The 13,685-nt window shown below is 40.0% G+C and overlaps 1 long non-coding RNA gene across 1 annotated transcript in view; it reads left to right on the top strand.

Annotated features, from left to right (window-relative positions):
• The first annotated feature begins 2,114 nt into the window (after positions 1 to 2,114).
• The window catches only part of LOC122810993, a 43,324-nt gene continuing 31,753 nt past the window's right edge, over positions 2,115 to 13,685 (top strand). Inside the window, exons 1-2 of the long non-coding RNA XR_006366184.1 lie at positions 2,115 to 2,198; positions 2,449 to 2,576. This is a non-coding gene — a long non-coding RNA (uncharacterized LOC122810993). The remainder of the gene's footprint in view (positions 2,199 to 2,448; positions 2,577 to 13,685) is intronic.

The following is a 13,685-nucleotide window of genomic DNA, read 5'->3' as shown; positions in this document are numbered from 1 at the left end:
CTCTAAGAACCTCCACGAAGCATTTCAGTAATGTCCTACTCTTAAGCCATGGTTGTTCCATGTTATAAAGTTGTGTGTAGTATCATGACCAGAAACATGTCCAAGCCATTTTTCAGAATTCTGGATTGTGTGATTAAAGCATTTCTTTTCATTTCTACAGCAGTACTTGGTCTGTGATTTTTAGTGCTTAAGATTTAAGGTTTAGGATTAGATCTGGGAGGTATTGCGTGTACAATTCTGGTTTTGTGCAGTCTCCACTGAATTTGTGTGTAACAAATTTAGCTTTAACATTTTTAGTTGCATTGTGCATATTATTCAAATTAACTACAGTAAAAGCTCAATGTGGTATCCACAACACTTCAAGTCTGTGTTCTGCATGGTTTATAATGCTGCCTTGCCACTATCAAAAAGCCTTGAATTTGTTTAATATTTCTTTGAACTAGCATTTCATTTAGGAATACTATTACTGTACCAGAAGGCACTCCTGGACTTCAGAGGTGAACAGAAAAAAGTAAATGTAACGAGTAAGTGAGTGACTAACAAAGCACAATTCCATACTCTTTCTTGGGAATCCATTCTGCTTATCCGTTATGAGGCAAAGCAAAGATCTTCACAGCCTCCAGGGTGTTTGAGCCTCCCCACCACACAAAATATTCAGTGTCCTAGTCATGTAACTATATTCAAATATAGATGTTTAAAATGAACAGTTCATCACAAATTGTCCATTGAGTGTTTTGTGAAAGGTAGTACCTGAACAATTAATCATTGCCTTAGCTTTGAAGTAAAACCTGTCTTAACAAAAATCAGTAGTTTGAAATGTGGAAACGTGCGAGATTTTGTTTAAAAATGGCTTGCTTTTTCCAAAGGCAGCAAGAAAAATAATGAGACACTATTGTGATCATAAATATTTATGCAAAATTTCTGTTGCATGCTTTATGGATCAGCTATTGAATGGCAAAATCATTCACTTTGGCATTAATTTAGTATTTCTTACAATCTGCCCTAAAAATGTCACTGGGCAAGTTGAGGCAGATTAAATTCTGCTTGAATGTGCATCTCTCAACCTTTGCTACTACAGTGGGAAATCTACATATATCTCTAAGTTTATTACAAAAATAAAATTAATTTTTACATGGAAATTGCATTTCCTTGTACCCTACCCTTAAAGCATCTCCTTGAGAATATAACCAGTCTTTTCAGTATTAAAGAATACATACCATGCTGTACTTTGAAGCATTCGCGACTTGATTCGTAATGTAGAGACTGAAGGTTTCCAAAAGGAAGCCTTTAAGGTTAAACCTGTTTGAGGTGATTGCTTTTGGAAATTATATGTCCAAAGGTTGAGGAAGATGCAGTTTTTGAAAGCCCTGTTGAGAATTGTGAAGACTTGGACAAAAAAATGTAGATTTATCACTTGCTACAGCTGACCACACAATGGATCGCTTTTTCAGTACAATATGCCATGTACCAGTTATTGGTGGACCTGGATATTTGTTGCGGTCAACCCCATTTTTATCTGTTAAACACCCTCAATCAAATTTGGTCCCGATTTGGGAGCTGTATCTTTACCCAAACACAAACCTGATGTGCATGATTATGAAGGAGTAATGTAGAAATGATCCTAATATAGGAAATTAATTACACTAATTGCTTGAGCGGTTTACTGTCTCTTGTTTCAGCAGACAAGTGTATATCTGCAATCATCTCAATGTGTTCTGGTGAATTTATCTGGAAGCTAGTTGTGGAGCAGTCTGCATATGCAGCAGGGAGGGAGGAGTCTTAGTGGCCTCTCTTGTACAGTTGCGCAAATTGCTTAAGTAGACTGAAGTACATGAAAATGGGGCCCAGTGTTTTTAGTGGACATAACTTTCATGGGACTGAAATATGCAGTATTTTATCTGAATGCATTAATTTTACATGCATTTATAAATTTCTCATTTTTAATGTATAATTGGTCTGCATTTCAAAACTCCATGCAGGTACTGGCTGTGGCTGACCTGTTTTGTCTGGTTTTCCCATCTACTTAAGGACTTTATACTTGACGAGATGAATCTTTTTTTCAGTTGAATTTTGTGCTCCTGTAATGGTGTGTGTAATTCATGATCTTTGCTTTCAGGCTATGAATTCAATTTTGAACCTTCTGACAGTGCTAATGAAGTTACAACGTATGATTACAGCTCTATTCTCCATTACAGAGCGTAAGTAGTTGGATGCTTTTCTGTTTAGATGCATGTTATGTGATATCGCTGCACAACTTTAAAGTATATGGAATGAGTTCTACCACCGCAAGAATAACTTTCATGCATTTCTGCTAAGATCTGTACCTCCAGTAAGTGTTTAACTTACTGTAGGTGTTTCCTAGAACAAAACTAAAATTTCTTGACAGCAGAAAATGTAAATGTATGAAAACGAGTTTATCTAGAATGTGTTCAATTTGCTAAATTCTAGAAATGCCTTTTCCAAGAATGGTCAAGAAACACTACAGCCAAGAGAACCTGTCTATATTGGTCAGAGAGTAAAAATAAGTGAAAAGGATATCCAGAAAGTTAATCTGTATTACCAGTGTAAGGGAAATGGTAAGTATGAACTTCTGTCTACATACTGATTGTCCCAGCTGCTGGAAATATATCGATGGCCATTGTTCATTTTAATGATATGTACATCTTGTATAATTCTTAAATTAAATTACTTTCAATACGTTACTGGATTGTGTAAGAGGAATTAAGGGCTTGTGTTAGTGTCAGCTAAAACATATTTGTCTACATTTATTGTGCATGAAATTTTTATTAATTTACAAGTAAAAACTTCCTGTCAAATCAGTGGATCTGCTGTCTCCCAGGATAAATGCCATGGTTTTCATCTTGCCATATCAACCCATTTTTCATTCAGAATCCTATGCTCCCGCAACACTTTCCCAATGCCTCTAGTTGCATCTCCTAGCTGTACAGCTCACCACCTCTATTTCTAATATAATCTTTGATAACTATATTTAGACACCATCTGCTTTAAACCCCACCAACATTTTCTGCATTACCTAGTTCCTTCCCAAACTTAAATTTTCTTTGAATTTCTAAGCACTAGTCACATGATCTATTATCTGACAAGCCCACTAATACCTCTTCAAATGCTCAGAGCTCTACATCCAATGCATAACTATTATATGAAAGGCAAATATTGTGAATGTAATCTAATGTGTAATGCCTGTTCATCTATATTACTGAATGTTGAAGCTTTTCTCCCAGGTCATTGCTGAACAGGGGTTTTGACTAAAAATAGTTGGACAAACACTGTAAAAGCAAAATGGCTGTCTCTGGTAAAATGTTTCTTTTTCCGAAGCGATAAAATCTCAGTGATTATGAAGGGGCAGATTTTCTCCCCAGGTTTCCAATTCAGATCTTAAGTGTGGCTTTGGACAGTATCTTTGAAGGATTCTTTCCAAATTAAACTTATTCTGGAAGTAGTTTCAGAGAAAGTCCTATGTCTCATTCCCTAGGAAAGTAGTGTGATTGTTTTGCAATGGAATTTCCAGAGCCTACTCCAATTTCTCCTATCTTCTTTTAGCTCTGGAAGATGTTTATCCACAGCCTGCGATTTGTCTGACAGCCAGCCTGCTGGTCTCTAGATGTCGCTCGTCTTATGATGAAAGACTAATGGGCGGGGTAGTTTGTGCCTTGTTATATAAAAATACATCCAGGATGGATAGCGAATATAAATGAACTGATTAACTGACTAACACATGCATCCTTAACATCTCAACAGCTCTCTAAAATGACAGCTTGCATGTGCTCTATATGGCACAGGGAACCAACAGATTGTTGCTGATTGATAGTGTAGTATAGTTCTGGTTTATCTCTACCAAAACCCTTTGTGTTGTGCAGGTGAACAAAGATGTTTATCATGAGGAATATTTGAGATTCAGAAAATTTAGAAAAATATTGCTATTGTCTCGTTTCAACTTCTCTAATTACTTCACACTTTGAACTGCACCTTCTGCCAAACCATTTGACTGGGTAGTCAGGGCTACTTGTAACATGAATAAAGTCCCACACTCATAGGAAGTTACTAGGCTATAGGCCCTGAGGCCCTTGTAAGCCTAGCCAAGAGTTTATCTCTGAGACAAATCAACAGATGTCCCTGTCCAGCAGGGACACAGGTGGAATTCCAGGGATGCATTTTCTATTTCCCATCCAGTTATCTAAGTTGCACTTAAAAGGGGGTAAAGAGGTACTCTGCTTGACGTGGCAAGGGAATCTGCTCCACAGATGGAGTTTCGGACACAAATTTGTCCCACCAAGAAGTCCTATTGATGTCACAGACCAGGTTGAGGCTGTTACTTGAGTGGAACTTGACTTGCGGATATGCAGCAGTACCATCAAGGATCATCTTGTATGCCAGAGGTCACCTCTGAGGAGTCTGTTTGCAAAGGAATAGAGGGATAGGGCTTTCGGCCTGTGTATGGTAGATTTTTGAGACCCTGGATTCTCTTGGTGAGGAATCTGTGGTCTCCCAACTGCTGCATATGCTTTGCAAGGTACATGCCACATTGGGGCATTGTACTCGAGAATGGGCCTTGGAAGAATACAGGGATGTTATGACCTCTTGTCCTTGGATGAGATGCCTTTACTTTTGAGGTGAGCCATGTAGAAAGCTTTTCCGTACAATGGAAGCAACATTATCAAAAGTCAGGTTGCTATCAATCTGGATGCTCAAATCCCTCATGACTGCATGCATATCACATTAATGTGATGATGTGTGGGGACGTCATTCTCCCCAAAGTGGATGATGCATTTTTTTGTTTTCAGCTTGAGGCCCTGTTTCTGGCACCAGTCATTTGTTTGGGTGTGACCCTCTTGGAGGATGTCCATGTCATTAGGGGAATTTATTATGCCTAGCTTGCAGTCCTCTGCAAACTTGGTCAGCCATAGCCCACTGGTTTTGGCCTGCACATCAGAAGTATTTCCCAAATAAGCACCCCCAAGACCGAACTCTGGGGTCAGCACTCTATATGGGTCTACTGCTTGTGGTGGCTTCCCCTATTTTGACTAGGTGGGTTCATCAGTGAGCCAGTTAGCTACTCATCTGGTAACATATGGATTTGTCTAGCTGAGACTACATCTATTATGCCTGAGTGGGGAATAGTGTTGAGGGCTTTGGCCAGGTCAAGGTAGACTGTGTGGTACTGTCTTCCCCTCGTCCATGGCTTTGGTGAGACTCAGTCGACCAAATTTAAAACATGACCTCCCCTTAATGAAGCCAAACTATGTGGGGTCGAGTGTTTGGAGGCTGCCAGTGTCCCTGTTAATGAGGTCCAAAATCTGTTCCATGGTCTTGCAGATCAGGCTAGTTAGGCTGATGGGTCTATAATTTCCCAGATTGGATGCTCTCCCTTTGTGTAAAGGGATGACAGTAGTCCTCCACTCAGCTGGGCCAAAGCCAGTACTCCGGGATGGTTGGTTAATGGTGCTGCAAGGTCCTGCCTGAGTTCATGTAGGATGCAGCCTGGGATGTTATCGGGTCCCATGGAAGGTTGTATTTTATGCCTTTGAGAGAGCAGTGATTACCTGTTATCCAGATATAAGGGGAAGGGGGGTGGTACTGGGAATGTCCTGACTTACTTGGGGGGGGGGGGCAGACGGGTGAAATTTTCACTGATCTGTCAGCCAGCAAGTTTGCTAGATCTACAGCATTTGTATATGTGGTGTCCTTTACCACCAGTTCCGAACAGATCTGGGATGCTACCTTTGAGATTATGGACATATGTGAAGAAGGCCTTATGACTACCTCCATTAGATATGGGCAATTTGGACTCTAAAGTTTGCTTTGGAGGATTTCACTGCTGCTCTTATTCGCTTGTTTAGGCTAAGGAGAGATTGCTTCCAATTGGGCACCTGCGCCTCCTTGATCCAGGACAGCAATTTTTTTTCTTTTGTTCTAGTCTATTGCAGAAATAAACCAGACAGATTTTAATCTTCCTTGCAGAGGATGATTTAGCCCTGTCTGGTATTCCTGATTCCATGCATCTATATATGTTTGTATAGTAATTTAGTATAGTTTGATACTGGTGCCAGTTCCCCGAAAGGGGGAGAGGGCTTTGAAGCTGTTTATACCATCGGATCAGGAGGCTGTAATCTGCATTGGAGAATTTTTTTATTTAACCCTAGCTGGGGGGGGGTCAGGGGCGATGGTGACTTCAAATGTGACTGCTTTATGGTTGGATGTTACAAGAGAGGATGATACTGCAGGGATGCTGCAGTGGTCACTCATGTTGGTTAATACCAAGTCCAAGATGAATCACCTCTTGTGGGGGTATTGATTAGGTGTTCCAAAGCATTTGCATTGACAAAATCGAGGAATCTCTGGGCATTTGTGTTCTGGCACGAGTAGTTCTTCACTCTGGGTGGTTAGTCACCCAGGATCAGGGTAAAGGGTTGACTCTTGATAGATTTAGAGGTTTAGATAGGCAGTTTGGGCATTTTGAGTCAAGTTTGGGGGCCAGTAGCTAGTTATGATTTGTACAGGGATCTTTTCAATGGTTAACTGCACTTGGAGTGTCTCCTGTGCATCATACTGTTTGACCAGCCTGGAGGTGTGTATGTCATTAATATATATTGAAACTCAGCCTCCTTTGGTTTTACTACTACCCACAGTTTGGGGTCTGACTGTATGATGAGTAACTGGGTATGGGTGGGGTGCTGTCCACAGCTTTCTGTGACTGCACAGATATCAGCATTTTCCAGGGTTAAGAATGCTTGCAATGAGTGCAGTTTCATGTTTAGACTCCTAGCATTTAGCAGCATGACTTAATTTGTGTTTTGTTGAAATGTTTGTTGGTAGTTTTAACCTCCATCACTTTTTCTAAAAGGCACTACGGGGGAGGCAAGTGCTTTTGCCTGAAGCCCAAGTGAGATAGATGGGAGACCATCTCTGGCAAAACATCATGGTCTGTCAATCTGATCTTCCCAAGCTGTTGAGTACTGGATACCCCTGGGATGACACCAGATACTAAGCCAATTTAGTCCATCATTTTCTGCTTGTATTGAGGCATCATTCAAGGTGAAGGTAGAATACTACTTAAGGTTAGGGACATACCTGCCTGGTACACACACAGCAAGTTCAATCATGTCTCTCCATATAGTCTAGGGAGGTGCAAAGTCATTCACACCGACATGGACTATGACAGAGTCATAGAAGTACCTACTGTGAGAGACTTGAGTGCATGTGTGATATGGTGGACTCTGGCCCCTGACAGACAACTGTGACTTGCTCCTTATCCAGCCTGGTGAGGGCATATCTGTGTCTAAGTTTATGGTTAAGCCTTAGTGGTTGAGACAGGTGTGTGAACTATGCATGGTATGTGGTCTGGAGGGCTGTGGAGATTGCATGTTTTTTCCTTGGAGGTTTTTGCCCCTGAGGTCTCCTTTGTTTGGGTATGTTTTTGTTGACCTCCACATATATTTGTGTTGTGTAGGTGTGGGTAGTTGAGGGTGTAGTGGTTGTCAACAAGCTTCATAGTACCAGATATACTGGCTTATGAGGGAGAGCATGGACTCTAGGTGCCTAATGTAACTGCATCTCTTGCAAATTGTGTTCGTAGGTGGTAAGCAAATCTCTTGAATTGCTGGCTTGTAAACTGTGTATCATTGTCAGAAATAACTTTATGCAGACTACCACGGACTACAAAATTATGCTTCAGTTTAGTAACGACAGTAGTGGACACTAGATTAGGAAGTAGGTCAATCCTGTACCAATTTGAGTCTATGAATACCAAGTAATGTTGACTATTCCATTTGAAAATCAGGAATCTGTTTTAGCTGAAGGTTCTTTCATCTTGTTCTGTATGTAATAGTACTAAGCCACATCAACAAAGTACTCTGTCAATATCCTTTGGCACAGAAGGCCAAAATACTAGTCCTCTTGCCCTTTTTGCAGAATCAATTCCTGGGTGGCCACGATGCAAGATGGTAATGTACTTTTGTTGCACGGATTTTGGAATGATCACTTTTGGACCTTTCATGATACCATTGTCAATCATTTCTGTAAGGAAATTATGGTTGCAGGTCTGCTGGTAACACAAGATTGCTTTGACTGTCATCCTTGACTGGTAATGGTTGAGCTTCTGAAGAATTGGATCTGAAGCTGTTACTTCTAAGCTCAAGATGTGAAAGAAAAAATTGCTCACTTTGACTTCAAAATCAAGTTTTTCATTTTCGTGCTGTTAAGTGGTATTTCTGGGTGATCTGGATAACGTATCAGCAAGATAGAGAAGTTTGCCTCTTGTGTAGACAAAATTAAAATTCTACTTTTGAAATTTCAACTTCATGCATTGCAATCTGGCAGGAGCTGTATGCATAGGCTTTCTCCAAAATAGTGATTCAGTTTACATAGGTTGGCCATAAATCATGGAACTTTGAACATGCAAAGAGAATTGCCAAGAGCTCTTTCTCAATCTGCGCATACTGCATCTCTGGGTTAGAGTTTTGGATGCATAGGCTACTTTCTATCCTCTTGAAGAATGACTGCACCATTTCCAAACTTCAAAGCATCAGAGTAACTGGTTTGTGAACATAGTATCTGAGAGTTGGACTGGCAAGTCTGTTTCAGGAAATCAAATGCTCTTTGATATAACCAGTGAGCATCTTTGCATGTCAGCTCTCTGAGCATTGCTGGAAGTTGCCTGGAATGAACTTGCTTAAGTAGTTAACCATGCCAAGAAAATGTTGTAGGGCTTGAACATTGTCTGGAGCTGGCATCTCAAGAATTACTGTTTGCATGGAAGGATCTAGTCGCAAGCCTAAGCTGGTAAATAAGTGACTAACATAAGTAACTTCTTGTAGCCTGAATTTGTACTTCTGAGGATTTAGCTTAAGATTTACTTCATGTGCTCTTTCCAGAACTTTCTTGGTTTCTATCATGTTTGGCTTCACCATTATCTCCTACTAGAATATCCTCTACTATAATAGCACACTGATAACCAGAAAAAATGTGTTCTATGGCGCGCTGGAAGTTCAGTGGCAGAATTTATCCCAAATGGCATTCTCAAATCTGTACCTGCTAAAAGTACTGAAAGTGGCTAGCAATAAGGATTTTCAGTCGCGCACAATTTGCCAAAGCACACTTCTTGCATCCAAGATGGAAAAACAGTGGCATTTGGTATAAGTGCAGCATCTGATTCGACTGTACACATTGGATAAGGTCTTTTCAGTGCTTTGTTGAAATTTCCTGGGTCAATACATATTCTGATATCATCTCAGCTTTTCTTATGCGCTACCACCATGGAAGATGCCCATTCATTAGGGGTAGATCAACCTAATGGACAAATTACACCTTGCACCATTTTAGCTCAGCCTTTACTATTCTGCATATCTACTGGAGCTTTTTGGGCTGGTCTGATAACTGGGCTGACTTCAGGGTCTAACTTCATGGAGTACACAACTGGGATTTTATCTAGTTTTGTCTTAAAGATCAGCATAGGTAGAAAAAAATAAGACAGAATAGTTCTTTTAAGCTTACATGGTGGACTTCATTATTAGTCACATTTTCAAACTGCCTAATGACTGTACGTGCCTTTTGGCCACGTAAAATTGCAGGTCATAGCTGTTCCCACCAGAGTAACATGAAAGCACTACTGAACCTTAAGTTTGACTTTCTTCACCTTCATAAGCAACAAGCTTTGCACATTTTGCCAAATCAAGCTGCTCACAAGCACATACTCTAGCAAATGTTTCTGCTGACATAACCTTGCACTTTGAACCTATATCAGCTTTGAGCTGTGTGGGTCTCCGATTTATCCGAACAGTACAAAATACTTGATTCTTTGCCCACAAGTCTGCTGCATTGACTGTTTAAGCACAGACAAACACCATCAACATACAAGTAGGGTCACAGCTTTCTAAGTGATCAACTTGCTCTCTGAATGTTCTTTCAATAAAAGAAAGCCTCTTGATTTACAAAGTCTTTGGAAATGATTACACTTTTACATCCATGGCATTGCTGACCAAAGTCTAAGCACTTTTCACTTTTAGCTACATTGCCACCACAATTTCAACAGTTGACTGACTAGGTGAGGGAACATGCTTTGTGTTTTGACTTGCCCTTGTGCTTGACTGAGACTCTGCATGCTTTGGAATTTGCTAGAAAGCTACAGGGTTTACCAGAGAATGTTACAGGGCTCTTGGTAGCTGCCATGTGCTTGGGCCTGTTTCTCTTAACCACGTGCTGTATACTATCAGCATTAGCTTTAGATACTGGAAGCGTGCATTTCTCATTTGTCAGCATATTTGTCTGCTTTTCTGTGAGTTCATAATTGACAAATCTGAATTGCCTTATTCAAAGCTAAATCACGGTCTTGGAAGCATCTCTCATAGAATCATTAATACCACACACGTCCGTCTTAACTCATCCCTAAATCACCAAATCTTCACATTTTAGCCTGGTTTCTCAAGTCAGTTATGTGTTGCAAAGGTTTCCCCAAGCTTTTGATCCCGTGTGTAAAATAAGTCTTTCCATAACAATCATTTTGGTGGTTGCACATTTCTCTAAATTTACATTTTAAGCACTCTGTCATCCTTTGTTTCAGTGGGTACCACTATATGGTGGTCTTCTCCCCTCCCCTACAGACACAGCTGGTGCATACACAAATGAATGTTCTTTGTATGGTTTCGGAACCAGCCAAATAAGCAAATGCCTTCATATGTGCATCTTTGTCAGACAATGCTTGTATGACAATGTCGTACTGTTGCTCAAACAATTCTCTGCAGTATTATCAAATACAAGTGGACTAGATTTTCAAAATCTTTCAGCTATGCCAACAAAGTATGCTTAAACACTGCAAATATGGCCCTTGTAATTATGTATGAGCATGCAGACACCAGGTACTTGTAATAACATTCAAATGCACAATACACAAATGTACTGCGTGAAATATGGTTTGAAATGTCTGTATTTTGCAAAATAACTGTACTGTAGTAATACACCTGTTTACATATACTTTGTACACCTTGGATGGCTTTAATGTGAAAAACTAGAGTGAAAAAATGAGGTAATTTTCCTTTTATACATTGTGATTCTGACATTATTTCAAACATTTTTGTGACCATTTCGAATATTTTTATCTGTCAGTTTTGGACATTTTGTTTAATTAGAAATAATTTTTTAGCATTCAGAGTGCTTCTTTTTATATTTGAGTTTTTCTGCCTGGAATTTGTTTCTGACCTGTTGTGTAAGTCGTACATGCAGCAAGGATGATCCATTCTTGTATTTCTCCAACATTTAACGGAATGCCTCTTGGTCTTTATTCTGGGTCTCATTCTGACACCATGTTGCTTGTCCTATGTTATGATTTAAGATGAACAGGCAGGGTCGCTAGTTTTGTATGCTTTATATAGAAACACATCAGGATGGACAACAGCAACAAAATATAAACAAACTGACAGTTTAACACATGCATGCTTGCATTTCAACAGCTCTCTCCAAAATGGCAGTCTAGCTTGCACATGTTCAGTATTTATACACACGTGCAAGCCCATGGAAAGCTTCTTAAAGAAACATACACACTCTGATCTACATTGGAGACCAGATGGGCTGTATACAATTCCTCAGTTTTAAGTTTTTTTACACTCTTCCTAGATCTGACTCAGCAGCTTAACTTTAGTAAAATCAGGTATTGCTAAATATTTGGTCATTACGAATCCTGACAAGAATGGGAAGGGTTTTGATTTGCGGGGGGGGAGGGGTTATTTAACATTCACACTTGCCTCGACAATATTGGCTTCTGTTCCATCTTCTGAGGAGAAATCTTTAGCTTAATATAACTTGGTTGCTTTGTATCTAAAGTGGCTACCTACCGTCTGAAATGTGCTAATGATTCTGCTGATGCCACTTTCAGTGCTGACTGCTGCTAGTGGAACATTAGGATGTTTGCCTCACTGCATTCTCAACCTCCCAGGGAACATCAGAAACCAAATTTTGACTTTATCCCCTGGAAAGGGGCCTAGTTTTTGTACCTTAGTTTTTTGTACCTTTCCTGCAGAGGTCATTAAAAATGAAAGGGAAAGCTGACTTAACCACCCTCCTCCAAGTTTGCCAAGGGATTCAATCTTCCCATTATAACCTTTAAACAGATACAGCAAGCTGCTGGCAAGCAAATTTTAAAAAGTATTGGCAAATTCTAAAGAAAATGGAGGGGCATCCCCCAAAACAAAGGACAGTCTGACCTAAAAAGAATCCCTCCAAAACATGGCAATCCTTAATCCTTCTAGAAAGTCTGAATCTCCATTTCTGTCTTAAAACACCTTTATTGACTTGTGACATGGGCAAACTTCTTTAATCAAATCATGTCAAGTTCATACTTGTGAACATTTTGGATATGTAACAATAGATGTGATGTATATTCTAAGCAGCATTACATAAATTATTCAGTTACTGCCTTCTCAATTCATTCCTTCTCCAAAACATTTTTCTGCATGTATACCTCCATTTCTGTCTTTGGCAAAGGAGAGATTCAGACAGATTGGTACAGAGTACAGATGGCAATGGGAGAGTCCCCTCCTCCCCTTTCAGGGGAATCCTTCCTCACCAGACCCACCCCCAGTCATTCAGTATATGCTCACTCTGGGAGTGATAACGGTCTCCTCCTTAGGGCAGTTTTTTTTTATTAAAGGATGTTTCTGGTGCCAAAGAAATGATGGAGACCTGTGTAGTTCAAAATGTTTTCTTAAACTTGTTGCCCCTTATTCCCCATTTGAGATTTCCAGTGACTTTAGATTTAAAAGGTGCACATCACATTCCTTTAGATCCCAAATTTTGGGTGTTGAGGTATTCTGTCTGAATAACAGCAGTTCTCTGCACTAGGCTATCCCATGAGCGAGACTATTCTAATACGCTTGGAACAGTAGAAAGACCAAAGAGTAATGCAGATTGTAAGGTATTCATTTTCCTTATTTAGATGTCTTAACGTCTTTTCCCCAAGTCGCAGGAATCTTGCATAGGTAAGGGATCTCTTGCACAGGCTGAGATTCAAAGAACACAACTTTGACTATTCACAGGATTGTTTTCCTGGGGTGTCTCATGGACACCTCAATTTAGAGGTTTCTTCCATAGTAAAAATCTGTAGATATATTCCTGGGTTTTTCCCCTCTTGGACTAGGGTCTCAAAGAAATTAATGTTTTTTGGGTTTCATGATTGGATTTTCTCATGTGGAGCTTTGCAGCTTCAATGGTACCTGAAATCCTTCGTGTTCCTAGCATCAAATTTTTCTTAAAATTCAAATCCTAGTTTTGGACTTTATGAAAAGGATGTGTTTGCAATAGATGCACCAAATTTCTCAGAATCCAGGTCTCCCATTCTTCCAGCAGAGCAAGTCACTATGGACTCCATGGACATTTGCTTGGGGACCAGTGCCTATGGAGATGAACATGCATGGTCTTTGGAACAAAAAAGACTAACACAAAAACATCTCTTCAGTAAGAGCCATCATACCTTTCTCGTCATCTGTGGTCCTTGATCTGTGTTTGTACACAAGCAAGGGGGAACCAGATCTTACCCTCTATGCAGACTAGCTATAGTAATCTGGCATATAGCTTTTCAGCACAATCTCGCTCTACAGGTATCTTGCATACTGAGAGCAAAACTGTTGGGCTGTGCTGGCCCAGGACATGCCTCATGAATGGAAACTGAATCTGAGGGT

The sequence above is a fragment of the Protopterus annectens genome, chromosome 9.part0 (assembly GCF_019279795.1).
Source record: "Protopterus annectens isolate FY-2018-M chromosome 9.part0, PAN1.0, whole genome shotgun sequence".
Classification (NCBI taxonomy): Eukaryota; Metazoa; Chordata; order Ceratodontiformes; family Protopteridae; genus Protopterus; species Protopterus annectens.
The sequence above is the reverse complement of the archived record's forward strand: the minus strand, read 5'-3'. Positions and strand labels throughout refer to the sequence as shown.